We start from the raw sequence: 6,141 nt of genomic DNA, 5'->3' as shown, positions 1-6,141 counted from the left end.
ACTGAGCGCGGGCCAATGCAGGAAGGGTGCGTTGTCCCCAGCGGTGCTCCCCCTTTTCAACAGGGGAGTCCTACTACATCATCCATTCTCCCACACTGGTGCTAAGACCCCATTCCCCCTATCGCCCCAGCCTGGACACCCAACCATCCACTCTGGGCTGCCCCTCACAGGCGACCCCTCCAGCGGGTGGTCCGATGGCTCATAAGGCCCCTACGTGGTGCCCTTCAGCACGTCCACCACCCAAAAAGGGGCAGGAGAGGGGGCAAAGGCAACCTACACCGGTCACAGGGAGGTGTACGTGAGCCCCTCACCACGGCAAAGAGGCACCACGGAGGGGTTAAAAGGGGCAATACCAGTCGTCTTGTACTCCAGAAATTATGAAACTTGACAGCAATAATAAGTTTTTAAACTCAAATATACTTTTATTGTTTATTATCAAGACAAGTTGAGGTACACAACTGTTATCAATCAAACCTTTATCTGTATACAAATCATGGAATACATTCTTAAGGAAAAGAACATCACTTGTGATACAGAAATCACAATATCATGATACATTTAATGAACAAATCCACAAAGGCCGTAATGAGAATTCTATTGCGAACACATTGATGCCAAATTGAAAAACCTAGGATGAGAATTGAGGTAACAAAGTTGAAAAGGGTATACACTTTTCAGTATTATCACGCTCTCTAATGTAATGAGAGTTGCCTGAGGGTGGCTCAGCTTTCTTTTTCTGGTACCCTTGGCCTACATTCATCTTGTCGGCGGGTGGAGCGTGCTGCTGTCTTTGACATTATATGCACATAGTTCTGTTGGGAATTCTATTGCGAACGCATTGATACCAAAATGAAAGACATAGGACGAGAATTAAGGTGACAAAGTTGAAAAGAGTATACACTTTTCAGTATTTCCGCACACTACCAGGGAATGTCAAAAAAAAAAATGGAGAGAGTGGAGGGGTAACTTGCCCAAAACGCGAAAGTGTTTGGGGAGATTAACTTTCGTTCAATACTATTATGCAAGAGGAGCGACACATCTATGGTTCATCCAATAAAATCAGCAGACTTCTAGATGTTACTACTGCTCGGCTTAGACTCGGTTACAAGTATTTCTGGGAATTCTCATTATCTGCCGATGTAGACCTGACCAAATGTTAACTGTCAACAAAATTATTCGCACACCCTCCGTCACTATGTGATAGTGAATTCAGAGACAATTTTATAACCAATGTACCAACGATGTGTCAATATTTCATTCAAAATTATCTGGTACCAGAAATTTTAGCCAAATATCCCCAGTTTGCTAACTGTAAGTAGTAACAAAGTGATTGTAACCTGTGTAGGATAAACATATCAATTGTGACACTAGCTCTCCACATATGTCAGTTGCTTAATTTAGAAACTGTACTTGTGATCGATCTCGAACCCATTGTTGATGTGACGACTTATACTGAATTTTGTAACTAGCTCATCAAGATTGTAACTTGCTTAGCTAAATGAATTGTGGGGTTCAGTCCCTGAGCCCATTATGTGCCTCTGCAACCCTTTCCACTACTGCCCACAAGATGGGTATGGGGTGCATAATAAATGAACTAAACTAACTTTAAGGCATCCTGAAAGAAAGCTTGGAGGGCTTGAAAAATTGCAGAACGAAGCCGTGAGGATAATCCTTGGGTGCCCTCGTACCACAAAGATACTTAATATGAGAAAGGAACTTAATATTCCGAGCGTTGTTTATCGTGTTACTGAAAATAACTGTCAAATTGGTATAAAAATGCTTAGGCTAGCTCATCCTAACCCTTGCACAGAAGCCCTCCAGAATTTCTTTATTGAATGTTGAAAACAACCCTCAAGTTGACTATTTCCGTAACAGCATGCACTCCTGTATGCTAATCCCCACAATCACCAAGCCCACCCGAGTCACTCAAACATCTGCCACTACCCTGGATCACCTTTGGACTAATATAACAGCTCCCCTTACATCTGGGGTAATTTATGACAGAACAACTGACCACGTACTATCCTACTTTCCTCATAGCAAACATTGACACATCACCACCAGAAACCAAAAAACTTTCATTCAGGCTACATAGTGAATCAGCTTTAGGCAATCTCTCTAATGCACTTCACAATATTAACTGGGAATCTGAATTTAATAATTCACAGGATATAAACTCATCAACTAACCTCTTTCTCTACAAAACTCTAAGCCTCTACAACACTCACTGTCCCCTCCTTACCAAACAAGTAACTGATAAAAGAAAAAATAACCCGTGGCTCACAAGTGGCATAATTAAATTAATCAACAAAAAACATGAATACGAAAAGAAATTTAGGAGTGGCCTAATTCCAATGGAAGTAGTTAAAAGGTACTCGTCAGTGCTTACCAGTATCATAAGAAAAGCAAAACTTTCATACTATGAGACTAGATTCAAAGAAGCAAAAGGCAACATGAAAAGCACATGGAATACCATCTCTAACATCCTGGGAACTAAACAACACTCCCACAACCAGATAACACTCTCTAAGGATGGCCTTACACTGTCATCTGACTTAGAAATGGCGAATGAATTTAATAGCTTCTTTTCATCGATTGGTGCTAACCTTGCAAGTAAAATCCCACAGAGTCAGACACATATCAACACATATCTCTCAGGCAGCTATCCAAACTCTCTTCTCCTCTCACCAGTCAGCCCGTCAGATGTTGTGTCCATCATACATTCACTAAAAACCAAAGCTGGGAACATCAGTGAAATCCCATCCATTGTATACAAGAGCGCCTCCCATATGCCCTTGCACCACCTATAGCTCTGCTGTTCAACAAATCCCTTGAGTGTCATACCTTCCCTGATATCCTTAAAAACGCAAGAGTAACGCCAGTTCATAAAGGAGGTAGTGGATTATGTTGCATCTCTGCTTGCCTTGATGACTGAAAGAAAGCTTAAAGGGCTTGAAAACTTGCAGAACGAAGCCTTGAAGATAATCCTTGGATGTCCCTAGTACCACAAAGATACTTAACATGAGGAAGGAACTTAATATTAACTTAATAATAGAATATGAGTGCATATTCTACTGCATTACCATTTGTAATGATCCTCATATTGTGCTTCAGTAATCCAATGTATAACCCTGAGATGTTTTCCTAATTGTACTTAGGATTCCTTGTTCATTATTGTGTATTGTTCTGATCTGCTTTTGTGTCGAAAATTCTTGCATCGTACCTGTAAACAATTTTTTGACAATTTTACTGTAATTATCCTACTTAAAATCATCTGTACTTGTAAAGTAAAGCTGTAATGTACCTGTTAAACACTTTTTATAAATTTTACATTTAATTATTTCTCTAAAACTCTGTTTAAGAATTTGCTCAAAGATTAGTTTAAGGACTTGCCCGAAACTCTATATATGCAAGCTAGTGGTTTTACAAGATTATAATTCTAACTTAAGCTCTATGTTGTCTCTTAACCCCCAATGTACGTTCTTGTATATATATAAATAAATAAAATAAATAAATAACGAGGGATCGAGGCATTAATGCGCAGTACGTGCTTCCCTCATCTGTGACGTCACAGCGCCATCTGACGACAGCATAAACACAGGCGGCCATTTTATGTTCCACCAAGATTAAAAAAAATAATTTTGCCCCGAGGGGCGAGTTTATTGGGCAGCGCCCAATGTGTTCGCAATAGAATGTTCTACAAGAACATGTATAAAATAAGTGACACAGAGATTATTGATGTGTGTATTTGTGTGGGTGATTATAAATATGCATGTGTATGTATATATGTATACGTATATATATATATATATATATGTACATGTATGTATGAGAGTGTGTACATGTATATATAACATTAATAATTTTGTAACTAGCGTCAAAAATTGTTATTTGCTTAGCTAAACAAACTAGAGAGTTCAGTTCCTGAACCCATTATGTGCCTCTGTAATCCTTTACACCACCGCCCACGGGATGGGTATGGGGTGCATAATAAAGAAAGAAATTGAAATAATAAGGGTATGAAATGTATCAACATAAAACATTAATGTTAATGGCCATCAGGTAAAATCAGGTTATTATTTGTAAAGAATTTAAATGAGTTAAACTAAATACGAACTTAATATGTTTTGCTAACGCAAAAATATATTCCCGAGGTATTGTAATTGCAAATAAATATTTAATACAATTATTTGTATCATTTTTTTTATTTTAGATTTCCGTATTGCTTGATAATATATAATAGCGTTTAGATAATGCTAGCGCTGGACATTCTTTAGGCTCGTTGCATGTTGTGGTAGTCGCCGCCATTTTAAAACCGTGTCGAGAGGGACTGCTGCTGGCTTATCCACAAAATCCTGCTGCATCTTCAATAGTTAAGGTAACTGTTTTCTTTTATTTGCTCTTAGACATGTGTAGTATATTTATAAGCTTGTGGTGGTAGGCTGGATGGTGTGTTGATGGTGGTGTTGTGTTGATGGCCCTGGCTGGAGGTGTGTTGATGGTGGTGTTGTGTTGATGGCCCTGAAGGTGTGTTGGTGGCCCTGGCTGGAGGTGTGTTGGTGGCCCTAGCTGGAGGTGTGTTGGTGGCCCGGCCCTGGCTGGAGGTGTGTTGGTGGCCCTGGCTGGAGGTGTGTTGGTGGCCCTGGCTGGAGGTGTGTTGGTGGACCTGGCTGGAGGTGTGTTGGTGGCCCTGGCTGGAGGTGTGTTGGTGGCCCTGGCTGGAGGTGTGTTGGTGGCCCTGGCTGGAGGTGTGTTGGTGGCCCTGGCTGGAGGTGTGTTGGTGGCCCTGGCTGGAGGTGTGTTGGTGGCCCTGGCTGGAGGTGTGTTGGTGGCCCTGGCTGGAGGTGTGTTGGTGGCCCTGGCTGGAGGTGTGTTGGTGGCCCTGGCTGGAGGTGTGTTGGTGGCCCTGGCTGGAGGTGTGTTGGTGGCCCTGGCTGGAGGTGTGTTGGTGGCCCTGGCTGGAGGTGTGTTGGTGGCCCTGGCTGGAGGTGTGTTGGTGGCCCTGGCTGGAGGTGTGTTGGTGGCCCTGGCTGGAGGTGTGTTGGTGGCCCTGGCTGGAGGTGTGTTGGTGGCCCTGGCTGGAGGTGTGTTGGTGGCCCTGGCTGGAGGTGTGTTGGTGGCCCTGGCTGGAGGTGTGTTGGTGGCCCTGGCTGGAGGTGTGTTGGTGGCCCTGGCTGGAGGTGTGTTGGTGGTGGTGTTGTGTTGATGGCCCTGGAGGCGTGTTGATGGCCCTGGAGGTGTGTTGGTGGCCCTAGCTGGAGGTGTGTTGATGGCCCTATATATACATATATATATATATATATATATATATATATATATATATATATATATATATATATATATATATATATATATATATATATATATATATATATATATATATATATATATATATATATATATATATATTATATTATGAATATCAGAGGTCCCAGGACAATTATTGTGCATGTGTAGTATGTATATTTATGTAGTATATTTGGCATATTTAATGGCATTTAGTTAATGCCACTTAGTGGCATGTCTCTGCACCGTTTCCAGTTTGTTGATATGCTTTCTAAGATATGGGCACCATACAACTGCTGCATACTCCAACTTTGGTGTAACAAAAATTGTGAACAATTTCAAAATTTCTGTTGAAGAAATCCTGTTTCCTAGTTCTGCATCTGTTTTGGTATAACACCTCCTTTTTTACTAGGCCTGCAATTATGAATGCCTTTATAACCAGCTAAGTTGTAGAGTTGGGTATAGTCTTTACTTAGCCAAGTTTCTGTTAAAATGAGGGTCCGTCTAATTACCACAAGCTACCACAAGCTACACAAGCTTCACAAAGCTTCCTGGCAATACGTTAGTAATGAATAAATATAATAGGTTAGGTTGACCCAACTTAACCTAACCGACGCTTGGATCGTCGACTTGATTTGGCGTCACCAGCTCTTTATTTTCGTCTAATTTCTTTATAAAAAGATCCTTTTTCAGATTAAAATTATGTTTTTTCGTGTTGTACATTCAGCACCAACATTATAATGAGTAAATATATCATATTTATTCATTACTAACGTATTGCCAGGAAGCTGAGTGGGTAGGTCTCGATAAATTTCCTGGTATAATATTATTGTTTGCTATTCTCCATCTTAGACT

The sequence above is a fragment of the Procambarus clarkii genome, unplaced genomic scaffold, assembly GCF_040958095.1.
Source record: "Procambarus clarkii isolate CNS0578487 unplaced genomic scaffold, FALCON_Pclarkii_2.0 HiC_scaffold_127, whole genome shotgun sequence".
Classification (NCBI taxonomy): Eukaryota; Metazoa; Arthropoda; class Malacostraca; order Decapoda; family Cambaridae; genus Procambarus; species Procambarus clarkii.
This window is presented reverse-complemented; position numbering follows the sequence as displayed.